This window comes from Antennarius striatus, chromosome 19, assembly GCF_040054535.1.
Source record: "Antennarius striatus isolate MH-2024 chromosome 19, ASM4005453v1, whole genome shotgun sequence".
NCBI classification, from domain to species: Eukaryota; Metazoa; Chordata; class Actinopteri; order Lophiiformes; family Antennariidae; genus Antennarius; species Antennarius striatus.
In genome coordinates, this window is record NC_090794.1 from 4,557,560 (window position 1) to 4,576,303 (window position 18,744).

The 18,744-nt window shown below is 39.7% G+C and overlaps 26 non-coding genes across 26 annotated transcripts; 13 read left to right on the forward strand and 13 right to left on the reverse strand.

The window, feature by feature from the left end:
* Positions 1 to 709: 709 nt before the first annotated feature.
* On the forward strand, positions 710 to 781 carry trnad-guc (transfer RNA aspartic acid (anticodon GUC)). Its single transcript has one exon. It is a non-coding gene; the product is annotated as a tRNA-Asp (tRNA).
* Positions 782 to 1,372: 591 nt separating this feature from the next.
* trnad-guc (transfer RNA aspartic acid (anticodon GUC)) lies at positions 1,373 to 1,444 on the reverse strand. The gene has a single exon. It is a non-coding gene; the product is annotated as a tRNA-Asp (tRNA).
* A 479-nt stretch (positions 1,445 to 1,923) lies between these two features.
* Positions 1,924 to 1,995, forward strand: trnad-guc (transfer RNA aspartic acid (anticodon GUC)). The gene has a single exon. It is a non-coding gene; the product is annotated as a tRNA-Asp (tRNA).
* A 549-nt stretch (positions 1,996 to 2,544) lies between these two features.
* trnad-guc (transfer RNA aspartic acid (anticodon GUC)) lies at positions 2,545 to 2,616 on the reverse strand. Its single transcript has one exon. It is a non-coding gene; the product is annotated as a tRNA-Asp (tRNA).
* Positions 2,617 to 3,856: 1,240 nt separating this feature from the next.
* trnad-guc (transfer RNA aspartic acid (anticodon GUC)) lies at positions 3,857 to 3,928 on the forward strand. Its single transcript has one exon. It is a non-coding gene; the product is annotated as a tRNA-Asp (tRNA).
* Positions 3,929 to 4,422: 494 nt separating this feature from the next.
* Positions 4,423 to 4,494, forward strand: trnad-guc (transfer RNA aspartic acid (anticodon GUC)). Its single transcript has one exon. It is a non-coding gene; the product is annotated as a tRNA-Asp (tRNA).
* Positions 4,495 to 5,542: 1,048 nt separating this feature from the next.
* On the reverse strand, positions 5,543 to 5,614 carry trnad-guc (transfer RNA aspartic acid (anticodon GUC)). The gene has a single exon. It is a non-coding gene; the product is annotated as a tRNA-Asp (tRNA).
* Positions 5,615 to 6,768: 1,154 nt separating this feature from the next.
* trnad-guc (transfer RNA aspartic acid (anticodon GUC)) lies at positions 6,769 to 6,840 on the reverse strand. Its single transcript has one exon. It is a non-coding gene; the product is annotated as a tRNA-Asp (tRNA).
* A 42-nt stretch (positions 6,841 to 6,882) lies between these two features.
* On the forward strand, positions 6,883 to 6,954 carry trnad-guc (transfer RNA aspartic acid (anticodon GUC)). The gene has a single exon. It is a non-coding gene; the product is annotated as a tRNA-Asp (tRNA).
* Positions 6,955 to 7,321: 367 nt separating this feature from the next.
* trnad-guc (transfer RNA aspartic acid (anticodon GUC)) lies at positions 7,322 to 7,393 on the forward strand. Its single transcript has one exon. It is a non-coding gene; the product is annotated as a tRNA-Asp (tRNA).
* Positions 7,394 to 7,983: 590 nt separating this feature from the next.
* On the reverse strand, positions 7,984 to 8,055 carry trnad-guc (transfer RNA aspartic acid (anticodon GUC)). Its single transcript has one exon. It is a non-coding gene; the product is annotated as a tRNA-Asp (tRNA).
* Positions 8,056 to 9,857: 1,802 nt separating this feature from the next.
* Positions 9,858 to 9,929, forward strand: trnad-guc (transfer RNA aspartic acid (anticodon GUC)). The gene has a single exon. It is a non-coding gene; the product is annotated as a tRNA-Asp (tRNA).
* Positions 9,930 to 10,159: 230 nt separating this feature from the next.
* Positions 10,160 to 10,231, forward strand: trnad-guc (transfer RNA aspartic acid (anticodon GUC)). Its single transcript has one exon. It is a non-coding gene; the product is annotated as a tRNA-Asp (tRNA).
* A 590-nt stretch (positions 10,232 to 10,821) lies between these two features.
* On the reverse strand, positions 10,822 to 10,893 carry trnad-guc (transfer RNA aspartic acid (anticodon GUC)). Its single transcript has one exon. It is a non-coding gene; the product is annotated as a tRNA-Asp (tRNA).
* Positions 10,894 to 10,935: 42 nt separating this feature from the next.
* Positions 10,936 to 11,007, forward strand: trnad-guc (transfer RNA aspartic acid (anticodon GUC)). Its single transcript has one exon. It is a non-coding gene; the product is annotated as a tRNA-Asp (tRNA).
* Positions 11,008 to 11,373: 366 nt separating this feature from the next.
* trnad-guc (transfer RNA aspartic acid (anticodon GUC)) lies at positions 11,374 to 11,445 on the forward strand. The gene has a single exon. It is a non-coding gene; the product is annotated as a tRNA-Asp (tRNA).
* Positions 11,446 to 12,587: 1,142 nt separating this feature from the next.
* On the forward strand, positions 12,588 to 12,659 carry trnad-guc (transfer RNA aspartic acid (anticodon GUC)). The gene has a single exon. It is a non-coding gene; the product is annotated as a tRNA-Asp (tRNA).
* Positions 12,660 to 13,251: 592 nt separating this feature from the next.
* On the reverse strand, positions 13,252 to 13,323 carry trnad-guc (transfer RNA aspartic acid (anticodon GUC)). Its single transcript has one exon. It is a non-coding gene; the product is annotated as a tRNA-Asp (tRNA).
* Positions 13,324 to 13,365: 42 nt separating this feature from the next.
* Positions 13,366 to 13,437, forward strand: trnad-guc (transfer RNA aspartic acid (anticodon GUC)). The gene has a single exon. It is a non-coding gene; the product is annotated as a tRNA-Asp (tRNA).
* A 581-nt stretch (positions 13,438 to 14,018) lies between these two features.
* Positions 14,019 to 14,090, reverse strand: trnad-guc (transfer RNA aspartic acid (anticodon GUC)). Its single transcript has one exon. It is a non-coding gene; the product is annotated as a tRNA-Asp (tRNA).
* A 384-nt stretch (positions 14,091 to 14,474) lies between these two features.
* On the reverse strand, positions 14,475 to 14,546 carry trnad-guc (transfer RNA aspartic acid (anticodon GUC)). Its single transcript has one exon. It is a non-coding gene; the product is annotated as a tRNA-Asp (tRNA).
* Positions 14,547 to 15,238: 692 nt separating this feature from the next.
* trnad-guc (transfer RNA aspartic acid (anticodon GUC)) lies at positions 15,239 to 15,310 on the reverse strand. Its single transcript has one exon. It is a non-coding gene; the product is annotated as a tRNA-Asp (tRNA).
* Positions 15,311 to 15,828: 518 nt separating this feature from the next.
* On the forward strand, positions 15,829 to 15,900 carry trnad-guc (transfer RNA aspartic acid (anticodon GUC)). The gene has a single exon. It is a non-coding gene; the product is annotated as a tRNA-Asp (tRNA).
* Positions 15,901 to 16,488: 588 nt separating this feature from the next.
* On the reverse strand, positions 16,489 to 16,560 carry trnad-guc (transfer RNA aspartic acid (anticodon GUC)). The gene has a single exon. It is a non-coding gene; the product is annotated as a tRNA-Asp (tRNA).
* Positions 16,561 to 16,926: 366 nt separating this feature from the next.
* On the reverse strand, positions 16,927 to 16,998 carry trnad-guc (transfer RNA aspartic acid (anticodon GUC)). Its single transcript has one exon. It is a non-coding gene; the product is annotated as a tRNA-Asp (tRNA).
* A 1,569-nt stretch (positions 16,999 to 18,567) lies between these two features.
* Positions 18,568 to 18,639, reverse strand: trnad-guc (transfer RNA aspartic acid (anticodon GUC)). The gene has a single exon. It is a non-coding gene; the product is annotated as a tRNA-Asp (tRNA).
* Between the last annotated feature and the right edge of the window lie 105 nt (positions 18,640 to 18,744).

Here is an 18,744-nt window from a genome sequence, read left to right on the forward strand (position 1 = left end):
CTATCTTGTGGTAGTTTAGTGGACAGTATCTCCGTCTGTCCCAATCGTGTGTTAGTTTTAGACAATCGTGTTTGAAAACTGTCGGTGTCGGGAATCGAACCCCTGTCTTCCGAGTGACAGGCGGAGATACTGTCCACTATACTGAGGAAAAAATTTTCAATTCGATTCAGCAGGTGAGACATCCTCGTTAGTATAGTGGACAGTATCTCCGCCTGTCACTCGAAAGACAGGGGTTCGATTCCCCGACGGGGAGTTAACAAAGGTTTTAAACGTGATTGTCTCATACTGACGTACAATGACCTCTTGAACTGAAGTATTTACTCATGACACTCAAACATTGACAAAGAATGACCGGAGTCTCCAATCTCATAGATTCACTAGATGGTGACAGAAGATGAAGCACCAACCTGTCCTGGATCCTCTCAGAGACTTTAGTATTACTGATTACAGTGAGAGACCATTTAAATATCATCAGACAGTAAACGGCTTCTCTGTGAATGTGATCAGGGGAAACTTTTTTTTGGTCAAAATTTATGTGGAACATTTAAAAAAAATCTAGTTCTAGCGAGTTCGGAAAGACAAAGATATGTTTTCTTTTCTTTCTTTTGAGGGGACAACTTTTATGGAACTGAAAATGGTCGCGTAACATCTCGTCCCATGACTACCGCTGACGTCATCACAACCATACCGGCTAGTCACGTGTGTCCCATCCTCGTTAGTATAGTGGACAGTATCTCCGCCTGTCACGCGGAAGACCGGGGTTCGATTCCCCGACGGGGAGACAAGATGCTTTTTCATATTTTCACACCAAGCTCTCAGAAAAATTGGGGGCTCGGAGACAACAAAGATAAGTTTTCTTCCGTTTGAGGGGAGCACAATTATTGAATAAAAAATGTATTTTTCTTGGGTTTTGGTTAAACACTTGTGTTATGTACAGTTTAAAGTGTTTTAATTTGAATTTGTTCTACTTTGGAACAAGAGAAATGGACAGAACAAAACCCACAGGTTTTTCACCTGTGGGTTCAAAGTAAAAAATAAATAAATAAAGAAACAGATGTGACAACATTGACGTATAATTGTCTTCTTTCATGAATCATAGCAGTCTCACCTGTCACACGTCATCATTACGTAGGTGTTCAGACTGTACATCACTTCCTGGTTGGAATAGTGGACAGAAATTTCTGAAGAGAAAAATAAGAAAAACCACAAAATAACTCTGACTTTGAAACTTTTAACAGAGAGCCACGGAAATTCCATTTTCAGTTCCATAAAAGTTGTCCCCTCAAAAGAAAGAAAAGAAAACATATCTTTGTCTTTCCGAACTCGCAAGTTTCCTAAGAGCTTGGTGTGAAAATATGAAATGGTTCCTTGTCTCCCCGTCGGGGAATCGAACCCCGGTCTTCCGCGTGACAGGCGGAGATACTGTCCACTATACTAACGAGGACGTCTCACACCAAAAAACTCATCACAAATGGACCCATATAGTTCCTCGTTAGTATAGTGGACAGTATCTCCTCCTGTCACGCGGAAGACCGGGGTTCGATTCCCCGACGGGGAGTCAGCAAATGTTTTTACACCTCATTGTCTGAAATTTACACACAATGGGGTCTTAAAACTAAGTATTAACTCAACTCACACTAATCAAGAGTAAATATAAATGACGGACTTCTCCACTCTTCTCATAGATTCACTAGATGGTGACAGAAGATGAAGCACCAACCTGTCCTGGATCCTCTCAGAGACTTTAGTATTACTGATTACAGTGAGAGACCATTTAAATATCATCAGACAGTAAACGGCTTCTCTGTGAATGTGATCAAGGGAAACTTCTTTTGGGTCAAATTTTATGTGGAACATTAAAAAAAAAACTAATCTAAATCTGATTAGAAAAATTTTCTTTTGGCTAAATCTTCTCCAGTCACATCCTCGTTAGTATAGTGGACAGTATCTCCGCCTGTCACGCGGAAGACCGGGGTTCGATTCCCCGACGGGGAGAAAAGATGTTTTTTCATATTTTCACACCAAGATCTCAGGAAATTTGGGGGCTCGGAAAAAACAAAGATATGTTTTCTTTTCTTTCTTTTGAGGGGACAACTTTTATGGAACTGAAAATGGAATTTCCGTGGCTCTCTGTTAAAAGTTTCAAAGTCAGAGTTATTTTGTGGTTTTTCTTATTTTTCTCTTCAGAAATTTCTGTCCACTATTCCAACCAGGAAGTGATGTACAGTCTGAACACCTACGTAATGATGACGTGTGACAGGTGAGACTGCTATGATTCATGATTTATTTATTTTTTACTTTGAACCCACAGGTGAAAAACCTGTGGGTTTTGTTCTGTCCATTTCTCTTGTTCCAAAGTAGAACAAATTCAAATTAAAACACTTTAAACTGTACATAACACAAGTGTTTAACCAAAACCCAAGAAAAATACATTTTTTATTCAATAATTGTGCTCCCCTCAAACGGAAGAAAACTTATCTTTGTTGTCTCCGAGCCCCCAACTTTCCTAAGAGCTTGGTGTGAAAATATGAAAAAGCGTCTTGTCTCCCCGTCGGGGAATCGAACCCCGGTCTTCCGCGTGACAGGCGGAGATACTGTCCACTATACTAACGAGGATGTGACTGGAGAAGATTTAGCCAAAAGAAAATTTTTCTAATCAGATTTAGATTACATCTTTTTTTTAATGTTCCACATAAAATTTGACCAAAAAGAAGTTTCCCTTGATCACATTCACAGAGAAGCCGTTTACTGTCTGATGATATTTAAATGGTCTCTCACTGTAATCAGTAATACTAAAGTCTCTGAGAGGATCCAGGACAGGTTGGTGGTTCATCTTCTGTCACCATCTAGTGAATCTATGAGATTAGAGACTCCGGTCATTCTTTGTCAATGTTTGAGTGTCATGAGTAAATACTTCAGTTCAAGAGGTCATTGTACGTCAGTATGAGACAATCCCGTTTAAAACCTTTGTTAACTCCCCGTCGGGGAATCGAACCCCCGTCTTTCGAGTGACAGGCGGAGATACTGTCCACTATACTAACGAGGATGTCTCACCTGCTGAATCCCATTGAAAATTTTTTCCTCAGTATAGTGGACAGTATCTCCGCCTGTCACTCGGAAGACAGGGGTTCGATTCCCGACACCGACAGTTTTCAAACACGATTGTCTAAAACTAACACACGATTGGGACAGACGGAGATACTGTCCACTAAACTACCACAAGATAGTTTTTAGCATTTTTCACACAAAAGCATCTCAGGAAATTTTGGGGCTCAGGAGACAACTAAGATGAGTTTGGGGTTGTTGTTTTTTTAATTTAGTAGTTATGTACAATATGAAACTGAAAATGGAATTATCTTGGATTTTGGTTCAACATTTCTGGTAAAAGTTTCTAAAGTCAGTTATTTTGTGTGTGGTTGAAATTTTTTAATTTTAATTTCACTCCGTAAAAAGACAAACGAACAGAACTGAACCCACAGTTGAAATGCTCCTACTAAAAAATGTTTTTAAAGAAACACATAAGACAACATTTACGTATAATTACGTATCCTTGCTGGTATATTAGGCAGTAGATTTGTTAGATTAGACAATGTAGACAGATGTCATCAGGCTGGGGGGGGGAGCCGGAGCTTGTGGGGGGGGGTGATGGGTGTCGAGGTGGGATGGGATGGACGGTGTGAGACGGGTAAATATTTCAGTTTAAGACCCAATCGTGTGTTAGTTTTAGACAATCGTGTTTGAAAACTGTCGGTGACTCCCCGTCGGGGAATCGAACCCCTGTCTTCCGAGTGACAGGCGGAGGTACTGTCCACTATACCGAGGAAAAATTTTTCAATGGGATTCAGCAGGTGAGACATCCTCGTTAGTATAGTGGACAGGATCTCCGCCTGTCACGCGGAAGACCGGGGTTCGATTCCCCGACGGGGAGTTGTCAAATGTTTTTACACCTCATTGTCTGAAATTTACACACGGTGTGGTCTTAAAATTACGTATTAACTCATCTCACACTAATCAAGAGTAAATATAAATGACCGACTTCTCCAATCTTCTCATAGATTCACTAGATGGCGACAGAATCCGTATTTTCAGATAAATATCAACCACCAACCTGTCCTGGATCCTCTCAGAGACTTTAGTATTACTGATTACAGTGAGAGACCATTTAAATATCATCAGACAGTAAACGGCTTCTCTGTGAATGTGATCAAGGGAAACTTTTTTTTTTTTTTTTTTCATTCCGCGGTGCACTGGCGTCGTGCCCGGAGTGTCCCCCGCCTCACGCCCTGAGACTGCCGGGATAGGCGCCGGCTCCCCCGCGACCTGCGTTTGCGGATTAAGCGGGTTAGAAAATGAATGAATGAATGAATGATCTAAATGTGATTACAAAATTTTTTTCTTTTGGCTAAATCTTCTCCAGTCCCATCCTCGTTAGTATAGTGGACAGTATCTCCGCCTGTCACGCGGAAGACCGGGGTTCGATTCCCCGACGGGGAGAAAAGGAACTATTTCATATTTTCACACCAAGCTCTTAGGAAACTTGCGAGTTCGGAAAAGACAAAGATATGTTTTCTTTTCTTTCTTTTGAGGGGACAACTTTTATGGAACTGAAAATGGAATTTCCGTGGCTCTCTGTTAAAAGTTTCAAAGTCAGAGTTATTTTGTGGTTTTTCTTATTTTTCTCTTCAGAAATTTCTGTCCACTATTCCAACAAGGAAGTGATGTACAGTCTGAACACCTACGTAATGATGACGTGTGACAGGTGAGACTGCTATGATTCATGAAAGAAGACAATTATACGTCAATGTTGTCACATCTGTTTCTTAATTTATTTATTTTTTTACTATGAACCCACAGGTGAAAAACCTGTGGGTTTTGTTCTGTCCATTTCTCTTTTTCCCAAGAAGAACAAATTCAAATTAAAACACTTTAAACTGTACATAACACAAGTGTTTAACCAAAACCCAAGAAAAATCCATTTTCAATTCCATAATGGTGCTCCCCTCAAAAGAAAGAAAACATATATTTGTTGTCTCCGAGCCCCCAAATTTTCTGAGAGCTTAGTGTGAAAATATAAAGAGGAAACTTGTCTCCCCGTCGGGGAATCGAACCCCCGTCTTTCGAGTGACAGGCGGAGATACTGTCCACTATACTAACGAGGATGTGACTGGAGAAGATTTAGCCAAAAGAAAATTTTGTAATCAGACTGAGATTAGATTTTTTTTAAATGTTCCACATAAATTTTGACCAAAAAAAAGTTTCCCTTGATCACATTCACAGAGAAGCCGTTTACTGTCTGATGATATTTAAATGGTCTCTCACTGTAATCAGTAATACTAAAGTCTCTGAGAGGATCCAGGACAGGTTGGTGGTTGATATTTATCTGAAAATACGGATTCTGTCGCCATCTAGTGAATCTATGAGAAGATTGGAGAAGTCGGTCATTTTATATTTACTCTTGATTAGTGTGAGATGAGTTAATACGTAATTTTAAGACCACACCGTGTGTAAATTTCAGATAATGAGGTGTAAAAACATTTGACAACTCCCCGTCGGGGAATCGAACCCCGGTCTTCCGCGTGACAGGCGGAGATACTGTCCACTATACTAACGAGGATGTCTCACCTGCTGAATCCCATTGAAAATTTTTCTTCAGTATAGTGGACAGTACCTCCGTCTGTCACTCGGAAGACAGGGGTTCGATTCCCCGACGGGGAGTCACCGACAGTTTTCAAACACGATTGTCTAAAACTAACACACGATTGGGTCTTAAACTGAAATATTTACCCGTCTCACACCGTCCATCCCATCCATTTTTTTAACCCCTACACCCCCCCCCCCCCCCCCCCCCACAAGCTCCGGCTCCCCCCCCAGCCTGATGACATCTGTCTACATTGTCTAATCTAACAAATCTACTGCCTAATATACCAGCAAGGATACGTTATTATACGTAAATGTTGTCTTATGTGTTTCTTTAAAAACATTTTTTAGTAGGAGCATTTCAACTGTGGGTTCAGTTCTGTTCGTTTGTCTTTTTACGGAGTGAAATTAAAATTAAAAAATTTCAACCACACACAAAATAACTGACTTTAGAAACTTTTACCAGAAATGTTGAACCAAAATCCAAGATAATTCCATTTTCAGTTTCATATTGTACATAACTACTAAATTAAAAAAAACCAACAACCCCAAACTCATGTTAGTTGTCTCCTGAGCCCCAAAATTTCCTGAGATGCATTTGTGTGAAAAATGCTAGAAACTATCTTGTGGTAGTTTAGTGGACAGTATCTCCGTCTGTCACACGGAAGACGGGGGTTCGATTCCCCGACGGGGAAGTTTAAAGTGTTCTAATTTGAATTTGTTCTACTTTGGAACAAGAGAAACGGACAGAACAAAACCCACAGGTTTTTCACCTGTGGGTTCATAGTAAAAAATAAATAAATTAAGAAACAGATGTGACAACATTGACGTATAATTGTCTTCTTTCATGAATCATAGCAGTCTCACCTGTCACACGTCATCATTACGTAGGTGTTCAGACTGTACATCACTTCCTGGTTGGAATAGTGGACAGAAATTTCTGAAGAGAAAAATAAGAAAAACCACAAAATAACTCTGACTTTGAAACTTTAACAGAGAGCCACGGAAATTCCATTTTCAGTTCCATAAAAGTTGTCCCCTCAAAAGAAAGAAAAGAAAACATATCTTTGTTTTTTCCGAACTCGCAAGTTTCCTAAGAGCTTGGTGTGAAAATATGAAATGGTTCCTTGTCTCCCCGTCGGGGAATCGAACCCCGGTCTTCCGCGTGACAGGCGGAGATACTGTCCACTATACTAACGAGGATATCTCACACCAAAAAACTCATCACAAATGGACCCATATAGTTCCTCGTTAGTATAGTGGACAGTATCTCCGCCTGTCACGCGGAAGACCGGGGTTCGATTCCCCGACGGGGAGTCAGCAAATGTTTTTACACCTCATTGTCTGAAATTTACACACAATGGGGTCTTAAAACTAAGTATTAACTCAACTCACACTAATCAAGAGTAAATATAAATGACGGACTTCTCCACTCTTCTCATAGATTCACTAGATGGTGACAGAAGATGAAGCACCAACCTGTCCTGGATCCTCTCAGAGACTTTAGTATTACTGATTACAGTGAGAGACCATTTAAATATCATCAGACAGTAAACGGCTTCTCTGTGAATGTGATCAAGGGAAACTTCTTTTGGGTCAAAATTTATGTGGAACATTAAAAAAAAAAATCTAATCTAAATCTGATTAGAAAAATTTTCTTTTGGCTAAATCTTCTCCAGTCACATCCTCGTTAGTATAGTGGACAGTATCTCCGCCTGTCACGCGGAAGACCGGGGTTCGATTCCCCGACGGGGAGACAAGATGCTTTTTCATATTTTCACACCAAGCTATCAGAAAAATTGGGGGCTCGAAGACAACAAAGATAAGTTTTCTTCCGTTTGAGGGGAGCACAATTATTGAATAAAAAATGTATTTTTCTTGGGTTTTGGTCAAACACTTGTGTTATGTACAGTTTAAAGTGTTCTAATTTGAATTTGTTCTACTTTGGAACAAGAGAAATGGACAGAACAAAACCCACAGGTTTTCACCTGTGGGTTCATAGTAAAAAATAAATAAATTAAGAAACAGATGTGACAACATTGACGTATAATTGTCTTCTTTCATGAATCATAGCAGTCTCACCTGTCACACGTCATCATTACGTAGGTGTTCAGACTGTACATCACTTCCTTGTTGGAATAGTGGACAGAAATTTCTGAAGAGAAAAATAAGAAAAACCACAAAATAACTCTGACTTTGAAACTTTAACAGAGAGCCACGGAAATTCCATTTTCAGTTCCATAAAAGTTGTCCCCTCAAAAGAAAGAAAAGAAAACATATCTTTGTTTTTTCCGAACTCGCATGTTTCCTAAGAGTTTGGTGTGAAAATATGAAAAAACATCTTGTCTCCCCGTCGGGGAATCGAACCCCGGTCTTCCGCGTGACAGGCGGAGATACTGTCCACTATACTAACGAGGATGTGACTGGAGAAGATTTAGCCAAAAGAAAATTTTTTTTGTAATCACATTTAGATCATTCATTCATTTTCTAACGCGCTTAATCCGCAAACGCAGGTCGCGGGGGAGCCGGCGCCTATCCCGGCAGTCTCAGGGCGTGAGGCGGGGGACACTCCGGGCACGACGCCAGTGCACCGCGGAATGAAAAAAAAAGAAGTTTCCCTTGATCACATTTACAGAGAAGCCGTTTACTGTCTGATGATATTTAAATGGTCTCTCACTGTAATCAGTAATACTAAAGTCTCTGAGAGGATCCAGGACAGGTTGGTGGTTGATATTTATCTGAAAATACGGATTCTGTCGCCATCTAGTGAATCTATGAGAAGATTGGAGAAGTCGGTCATTTATATTTACTCTTGATTAGTGTGAGATGAGTTAATACTTAAGTTTAAGACCACATCGTGTATAAATTTCAGACAATGAGGTGTAAAAACATTTGACAACTCCCCGTCGGGGAATCGAATCCCGGTCTTCCACGTGACAGGCGGAGATCCTGTCCACTATACTAACGAGGATGTCTCACCTGCTGAATCCCATTGAAAATTTTTTCCTCAGTATAGTGGACAGTACCTCCGCCTGTCACTCGGAAGATAGGGGTTCGATTCCCCGACGGGGAGTCACCGACAGTTTTCAAACACGATTGTCTAAAACTAACACACGATTGGGTCTTAAACTGAAATATTTACCCGTCTCACATCGTCCATCCCATCAATTTTTTTTAAACCTCTACACCCCCCCCCCACTAGCTCCCCCCCCAGCCTGATGACATCTGTCTACATTGTCTAATCTAACAAATCTACTGCCTAATATACCAGCAAGGATACGTAATTATACGTAAATGTTGTCTTATGTGTTTCTTTAAAAACATTTTTTAGTAGGAGCATTTCAACTGTGGGTTCAGTTCTGTTCGTTTGTCTTTTTACGGAGTGAAATTAAAATTAAAAAATTTCATCCACACACAAAATAACTGACTTTAGAAACTTTTACCAGAAATGTTGAACCAAAATCCAAGATAATTCCATTTTCAGTTTCATATTGTACATAACTACTAAATTAAAAAAACAACAACCCCAAACTCATCTTAGTTGTCTCCTGAGCCCCAAAATTTCCTGACATGCTTTTGTGTGAAAAATGCTAAAAACTATCTTGTGGTAGTTTAGTGGACAGTATCTCCGTCTGTCCCAATCGTGTGTTAGTTTTAGACAATCGTGTTTGAAAACTGTCGGTGACTCCCCGTCGGGGAATCGAACCCCTGTCTTCCGAGTGACAGGCGGAGATACTGTCCACTATACTGAGGAAAAAATTTTCAATGGGATTCAGCAGGTGAGACATCCTCGTTAGTATAGTGGACAGGATCTCCGCCTGTCACTCGAAAGACGGGGGTTCGATTCCCCGACGGGGAGTTACCAAAGGTTTTAAACGTGATTGTCTCATACTGACGTACAATGACCTCTTGAACTGAAGTATTAACTCATGACACGCCAGTCAAATATTGAATAAGAATGACCGGAGTCTCCAATCTCATAGATTCACTAGATGGTGACAGAAGATGAAGCACCAACCTGTCCTGGATCCTCTCAGAGACTTTAGTATTACTGATTACAGTGAGAGACCATTTAAATATCATCAGACAGTAAACGGCTTCTCTGTAAATGTGATCAAGGGAAACTTTTTTTTGGTCAAAATTTATGTGGAACATTTAAAAAAAATCTAATCTCAGTCTGATTACAAAATTTTCTTTTGGCTAAATCTTTTCCAGTCACATCCTCGTTAGTATAGTGGACAGTATCTCCGCCTGTCACGCGGAAGACCGGGGTTCGATTCCCCGACGGGGAGACAAGATGTTTTCAACATTTTCACACAAACACTTCTTACGTTTCTCTTCTTAGTTGTAACTATTTCAAAGAGATCATTCCGGGGAAAAAAGAACATTTTAATTTAAAAGACAACATTTATTGGTTTGGTAAACCTTAACATCGTTACCTGCAGGAAGGGTCGCGTAACATCTCGTCCCATGACTACCGCTGACGTCATCACAACCATACCGGCTAGTCACGTGTGAGACATCCTCGTTAGTATAGTGGACAGTATCTCCGCCTGTCACGCGGAAGACCGGGGTTCGATTCCCCGACGGGGAGACAAGACGCTTTTTCATATTTTCACACCAAGCTCTCAGAAAAATTGGGGGCTCGGAGACAACAAAGATAAGTTTTCTTCCGTTTGAGGGGAGCACAATTATTGAATAAAAAATGGATTTTTCTTGGGTTTTGGTCAAACACTTGTGTTATGTACAGTTTAAAGTGTTTTAATTTGAATTTGTTCTACTTTGGAACAAGAGAAATGGACAGAACAAAACCCACAGGTTTTCACCTGTGGGTTCATAGTAAAAAATAAATAAATTAAGAAACAGATGTGACAACATTGACGTATAATTGTCTTCTTTCATGAATCATAGCAGTCTCACCTGTCACACGTCATCATTACGTAGGTGTTCAGACTGTACATCACTTCCTTGTTGGAATAGTGGACAGAAATTTCTGAAGAGAAAAATAAGAAAAACCACAAAATAACTCTGACTTTGAAACTTTAACAGAGAGCCACGGAAATTCCATTTTCAGTTCCATAAAAGTTGTCCCCTCAAAAGAAAGAAAAGAAAACATATCTTTGTTTTTTCCGAACTCGCAAGTTTCCTAAGAGCTTGGTGTGAAAATATGAAATGGTTCCTTGTCTCCCCGTCGGGGAATCGAACCCCGGTCTTCCGCGTGACAGGCGGAGATACTGTCCACTATACTAACGAGGATGTCTCACACCAAAAAACTCATCACAAATGGACCCATATAGTTCCTCGTTAGTATAGTGGACAGTATCTCCGCCTGTCACGCGGAAGACCGGGGTTCGATTCCCCGACGGGGAGTCAGCAAATGTTTTTACACCTCATTGTCTGAAATTTACACACAATGGGGTCTTAAAACTAAGTATTAACTCAACTCACACTAATCAAGAGTAAATATAAATGACGGACTTCTCCACTCTTCTCATAGATTCACTAGATGGTGACAGAAGATGAAGCACCAACCTGTCCTGGATCCTCTCAGAGACTTTAGTATTACTGATTACAGTGAGAGACCATTTAAATATCATCAGACAGTAAACGGCTTCTCTGTGAATGTGATCAAGGGAAACTTCTTTTGGGTCAAAATTTATGTGGAACATTAAAAAAAAAATCTAATCTAAATCTGATTAGAAAAATTTTCTTTTGGCTAAATCTTCTCCAGTCACATCCTCGTTAGTATAGTGGACAGTATCTCCGCCTGTCACGCGGAAGACCGGGGTTCGATTCCCCGACGGGGAGACAAGATGTTTTTTCATATTTTCACACCAAACTCTTAGGAAACATGCGAGTTCGGAAAAAACAAAGATATGTTTTCTTTTCTTTCTTTTGAGGGGACAACTTTTATGGAACTGAAAATGGAATTTCCGTGGCTCTCTGTTAAAAGTTTCAAAGTCAGAGTTATTTTGTGGTTTTTCTTATTTTTCTCTTCAGAAATTTCTGTCCACTATTCCAACCAGGAAGTGATGTACAGTCTGAACACCTACGTAATGATGACGTGTGACAGGTGAGACTGCTATGATTCATGAAAGAAGACAATTATACGTCAATGTTGTCACATCTGTTTCTTAATTTATTTATTTTTTACTATGAACCCACAGGTGAAAAACCTGTGGGTTTTGTTCTGTCCGTTTCTCTTGTTCCAAAGTAGAACAAATTCAAATTAGAACACTTTAAACTTCCCCGTCGGGGAATCGAACCCCGCTCTTCCGTGTGACAGACGGAGATACTGTCCACTAAACTACCACAAGATAGTTTTTAGCATTTTTCACACAAATGCATCTCAGGAAATTTTGGGGCTCAGGAGACAACTAAGATGAGTTTGGGGTTGTTGTTTTTTTAAATTTAGTAGTTATGTACAATATGAAACTGAAAATGGAATTATCTTGGATTTTGGTTCAACATTTCTGGTAAAAGTTTCTAAAGTCAGTTATTTTGTGTGTGGTTGAAATTTTTTAATTTTAATTTCACTCCGTAAAAAGACAAACGAACAGAACTGAACCCACAGTTGAAATGCTCCTACTAAAAAATGTTTTTAAAGAAACACATAAGACAACATTTACGTATAATTACGTATCCTTGCTGGTATATTAGGCAGTAGATTTGTTAGATTAGACAATGTAGACAGATGTCATCAGGCTGGGGGGGGGAGCTTGTGGGGGGGGGGGTGTAGAGGTTTAAAAAAAATGGATGGGATGGACGGTGTGAGACGGGTAAATATTTCAGTTTAAGACCCAATCGTGTGTTAGTTTTAGACAATCGTGTTTGAAAACTGTCGGTGACTCCCCGTCGGGGAATCGAACCCCTGTCTTCCGAGTGACAGGCGGAGGTACTGTCCACTATACTGAGGAAAAATTTTTCAATGGGATTCAGCAGGTGAGACATCCTCGTTAGTATAGTGGACAGGATCTCCGCCTGTCACGTGGAAGACCGGGGTTCGATTCCCCGACGGGGAGACAAGATGCTTTTTCATATTTTCACACCAAGCTATCAGAAAAATTGGGGGCTCGGAGACAACAAAGATAAGTTTTCTTCCGTTTGAGGGGAGCACAATTATTGAATAAAAAATGTATTTTTCTTGGGTTTTGGTTAAACACTTGTGTTATGTACAGTTTAAAGTGTTTTAATTTGAATTTGTTCTACTTTGGAACAAGAGAAACGGACAGAACAAAACCCACAGGTTTTTCACCTGTGGGTTCATAGTAAAAAATAAATAAATAAAGAAACAGATGTGACAACATTGACGTATAATTGTCTTCTTTCATGAATCATAGCAGTCTCACCTGTCACACGTCATCATTACGTAGGTGTTCAGACTGTACATCACTTCCTGGTTGGAATAGTGGACAGAAATTTCTGAAGAGAAAAATAAGAAAAACCACAAAATAACTCTGACTTTGAAACTTTTAACAGAGAGCCACGGAAATTCCATTTTCAGTTCCATAAAAGTTGTCCCCTCAAAAGAAAGAAAAGAAAACATATCTTTGTCTTTTCCGAACTCGCATGTTTCCTAAGAGCTTGGTGTGAAAATATGAAATAGTTCCTTGTCTCCCCGTCGGGGAATCGAACCCCGGTCTTCCGCGTGACAGGCGGAGATACTGTCCACTATACTAACGAGGAACTATATGGGTCCATTTGTGATGACTTTTTTGGTGTGAGACATCCTCGTTAGTATAGTGGACAGTATCTCCGCCTGTCACGCGGAAGACCGGGGTTCGATTCCCCGACGGGGAGACAAGTTCCCTCTTTATATTTTCACACTAAGCTCTAAGAAAATTTGGGGGCTCGGAGACAACAAAGTTTTCTTCCTTTTGAGGGGAGCACCATTATGGAATTGAAAATGTATTTTTCTCGGGTTTTGGTCAAACACTTGTGTTATGTACAGTTTAAAGTGTTTTAATTTGAATTTGTTCTTCTTTGGAACAAGAGAAATGGACAGAACAAAACCCACAGGATTTTCACCTGTGGGTTCATAGTAAAAAATAAATTAATTAAGAAACAGATGTGACAACATTGACGTATAATTGTCTTCTTTCATGAATCATAGCAGTCTCACCTGTCACACGTCATCATTACGTAGGTGTTCAGACTGTACATCACTTCCTTGTTGGAATAGTGGACAGAAATTTCTGAAGAGAAAAATAAGAAAAACCACAAAATAACTCTGACTTTGAAACTTTTAACAGAGAGCCACGGAAATTCCATTTGCATTAAAGTTCTCCCCTCAAAAGAAAGAAAAGGAAACATATCTTTGTTTTCTCCGAACTCGCATGTTTCCTAAGAGCTTGGTGTGAAAATATGAAAAAGTTCCTTGTCTCCCCGTCGGGGAATCGAACCCCGGTCTTCCGAGTGACAGGCGGAGATACTGTCCACTATACTAACGAGGATGGGACTGGAGAAGATTTAGCCAAAAGAAATTTTTTTAATCATATTTAGATTAGATTTTTTTTTTAATGTTCCACATAAATTTTGACCAAAAAGAAGTTTCCCTTGATCACATTCACAGAGAAGCCGTTTACTGTCTGATGATATTTAAATGGTCTCTCACTGTAATCAGTAATACTAAAGTCTCTGAGAGGATCCAGGACAGGTTGGTGGTTGATATTTATCTGAAAATACGGATTCTGTCGCCATCTAGTGAATCTATGAGAAGATTGGAGAAGTCGGTCATTTTTTATTTACTCTTGATTAGTGTGAGATGAGTTAATACTTAATTTTAAGACCACATCGTGTGTAAATTTCAGATAATGAGGTGTAAAAACATTTGACGACTCCCCGTCGGGGAATCGAACCCCGGTCTTCCGCGTGACAGGCGGAGATCCTGTCCACTATACTAACGAGGATGTCTCACCTGCTGAATCCCATTGAAAATTTTTTCCTCAGTATAGTGGACAGTATCTCCGCCTGTCACTCGATAGACAGTGGTTCGATTCCCCGACGGGGAGTCACCGACAGTTTTCAAACACGATTGTCTAAAACTAACACACGATTGGGTCTTAAACTGAAATATTTACCCGTCTCACACCGTCCATCCCATCCATTTTTTTTAAACCTCTACACCCCCCCCCCCCACAAGCTCCCCCCCCCAGCCTGATGACATCTGTCTACATTGTCTAATCTAACAAATCTACTGCCTAATATACCAGCAAGGATACGTAATTATACGTAAATGTTGTCTTATGTGTTTCTTTAAAAACATTTTTTAGTAGGAGCATTTCAACTGTGGGTTTAGTTCTGTTCGTTTGTCTTTTTACGGAGTGAAATTAAAATTAAAAAATTTCAACCACACACAAAATAACTGACTTTTGAAACTTTTACCAGAAATGTTGAACCAAAATCCAAGATAATTCCATTTTCAGTTTCATATTGTACATAACTACTAAATTAAAAAAACAACAAGAGAGCCACGGAAATTCCATTTTCGGTTCCATAAAAGTTGTCCCCTCAAAAGAAAGAAAAGAAAACATATTTTTGTTTTTTCCGAACTCGCAAATTTCCTAAGATCTTGGTGTGAAAATATGAAGAAGCATCTTGTCTCCCCGTCGGGGAATCGAACCCCGGTCTTCCGCGTGACAGGCGGAGATACTGTCCACTATACTAACGAGGATGTCTCACATTGTGAATTCCATTGAAGATTTCTTCCTTAAACAACCTCTTTCCTGAAACCAATTTAAGATTAAAATTAGATTTGACTTTTTTTCTTGTCACCATGCTGTTTTTTCCTCACACACATTTTGACGAAAAAGGAGTTCCACTTGATCACATTTGCAGAGAAGCCGTTTATTTTCTGATATTTAAATCGTCCATCAGTTCAATCAGCAATTCAAGTCTCCATGTGAGGATCCAGGACAGGTTGGTGCTTCATCTTCTGTCACCATCTAGTGAATCTATGAGATTGGAGACTCCGGTCATTGTTATTCAATATTTGACTGGCGTGTCATGAGTAAATACTTCAGTTCAAGAGGTCATTGTACGTCAGTATGAGACAATCACGTTTAAAACCTTTGGTAACTCCCCGTCGGGGAATCGAACCCCCGTCTTCCGAGTGACAGGCGGAGATACTGTCCACTATACTAACGAGGAACTATATGGGTCCATTTGTGATGACTTTTTTGGTGTGAGACATCCTCGTTAGTATAGTGGACAGTATCTCCGCCTGTCACGCGGAAGACCGGGGTTCGATTCCCCGACGGGGAGACAAGGAACTATTTCATATTTTCACACTAAGCTCTCAGAAAATTTGGGGTCTCGGAGACAACAAAGTTTTTTTCCTTTTGAGGGGAGCACAATTATGGAATTGAAAATGTATTTTTCTTGGGTTTTGGTTAAACACTTGTGTTATGTACAGTTTAAAGTGTTTTAATTTGAATTTGTTCTACTTTGGAACAAGAGAAATGGACAGAACAAAACCCACAGGTTTTTCACCTGTGGGTTCATAGTAAAAAAATAAATAAATTAAGAAACAGATGTGACAACATTGACGTATAATTGTCTTCTTTCATGAATCATAGCAGTCTCACCTGTCACACGTCATCATTACGTAGGTGTTCAGACTGTACATCACTTCCTGGTTGGAATAGTGGACAGAAATTTCTGAAGAGAAAAATAAGAAGAACCACAAAATAACTCTGACTTTGAAACTTTTAACAGAGAGCCACGGAAATTCCATTTTCAGTTCCATAAAAGTTGTCCCCTCAAAAGAAAGAAAAGAAAACATATCTTTGTTTTTTCTGAACTCGCATGTTTCCTAAGAGCTTGTTGTGAAAATATGAAAAAGTTCCTTGTCTCCCCGTCGGGGAATCGAACCCCGGTCTTCCGCGTGACAGGCGGAGATACTGTCCACTATACTAACGAGGATATGATGGGAGAAGATTTAGCCAAAACAAAATTTTCTTATCAGATTTAGATTAGATTTTTATTTTTACTGTTCCACATATATTTTGACCAAAAAGAAGTTTCCCTTGATCACATTTACAGAGAAGCCGTTTACTGTCTGATGATATTTAAATGGTCTCTCACTGTAATCAGTAATACTAAAGTCTCTGAGAGGATCCAGGACAGGTTGGTGCTTCATCTTCTGTCACCATCTAGTGAATCTATGAGAAGAGTGGAGAAGTCGGTCATTTATATTTACTCTTGATTAGTGTGAGTTGAGTTAATACTTAGTTTTAAGACCCCATTGTGTGTAAATTTCAGACAATGAGGTGTAAAAACATTTGACAACTCCCCGTCGGGGAATCGAACCCCGGTCTTCCGCGTGACAGGCGGAGATACTGTCCACTATACTAACGAGGATGTCTCACCTGCTGAATCCCATTGAAAATTTTTTCCTCAGTATAGTGGACAGTACCTCCGCCTGTCACTCGATAGACAGTGGTTCGATTCCCCGACGGGGAGTCACCGACAGTTTTCAAACACGATTGTCTAAAACTAACACACGATTGGGTCTTAAACTGAAATATTTACCCGTCTCACACCGTCCATCCCATCCCACCTCTACACCCCCCCCCACAAGCTCCCCCCCCCAGCCTGATGACATCTGTCTACATTGTCTAATCTAACAAATCTACTGCCTAATATACCAGCAAGGATACGTAATTATACGTAAATGTTGTCTTATGTGTTTCTTTAAAAACATTTTTTAGTAGGAGCATTTCAACTGTGGGTTCAGTTCTGTTCGTTTGTCTTTTTACGGAGTGAAATTAAAATTAAAAAATTTCAACCACACACAAAATAACTGACTTTTGAAACTTTTACCAGAAATGTTGAACCAAAATCCAAGATAATTCCATTTTCAGTTTCATATTGTACATAACTACTACATTAAAAAAAAAACCAACAACCCCAAACTCATCTTAGTTGTCTCCTGAGCCCCAAAATTTCCTGAGATGCATTTGTGTGAAAAATGTTAAAAACTATCTTGTGGTAGTTTAGTGGACAGTATCTCCGTCTGTCACACGGAAGACCGGGGTTCGATTCCCCGACGGGGAAGTTTAAAGTGTTCTAATTAGAATTTGTTCTACTTTGGAACAAGAGAAATGGACAGAACAAAACCCACAGGTTTTTCACCTGTGGGTTCATAGTAAAAAATAAATAAATTAAGAAACAGATGTGACAACATTGACGTATAATTGTCTTCTTTCATGAATCATAGCAGTCTCACCTGTCACACGTCATCATTACGTAGGTGTTCAGACTGTACATCACTTCCTTGTTGGAATAGTGGACAGAAATTTCTGAAGAGAAAATAAGAAAAACCACAAAATAACTCTGACTTTGAAACTTTTAACAGAGAGCCACGGAAATTCCATTTGCATTAAAGTTGTCCCCTCAAAAGAAAGAAAAGGAAACTTATCTTTGTTTTCTCCGAACTCGCATGTTTCCTAAGAGCTTGGTGTGAAAATATGAAAAAGTTCCTTGTCTCCCCGTCGGGGAATCGAACCCCTGTCTTCCGCGTGACAGGCGGAGATACTAACGAGGATGTGACTGGAGAAGATTTAGCCAAAAGAAATTTTTTTAATCATATTTAGATTAGATTTTTTTTTAATGTTCCACATAAATTTTGACCAAAAAGAAGTTTCCCTTGATCACATTTACAGAGAAGCCGTTTACTGTCTGATGATATTTAAATGGTCTCTCACTGTAATCAGTAATACTAAAGTCTCTGAGAGGATCCAGGACAGGTTGGTGGTTGATATTTATCTGAAAATACGGATTCTGTCGCCATCTAGTGAATCTATGAGAAGATTGGAGAAGTCGGTCATTTTTTATTTACTCTTGATTAGTGTGAGATGAGTTAATACTTAAGTTTAAGACCCCATCGTGTGTAAATTTCAGACAATGAGGTGTAAAAACATTTGACGACTCCCCGTCGGGGAATCGAACCCCGGTCTTCCACGTGACAGGCGGAGATCCTGTCCACTATACTAACGAGGAGATGACGTAACGTGCGCATATATAATTTTTAAAATTTCATTCCTATACTGACAAGTCTGTGATAGCGATGATGCATTTAAGCAGTGCCGCATGAACTGATGTGAC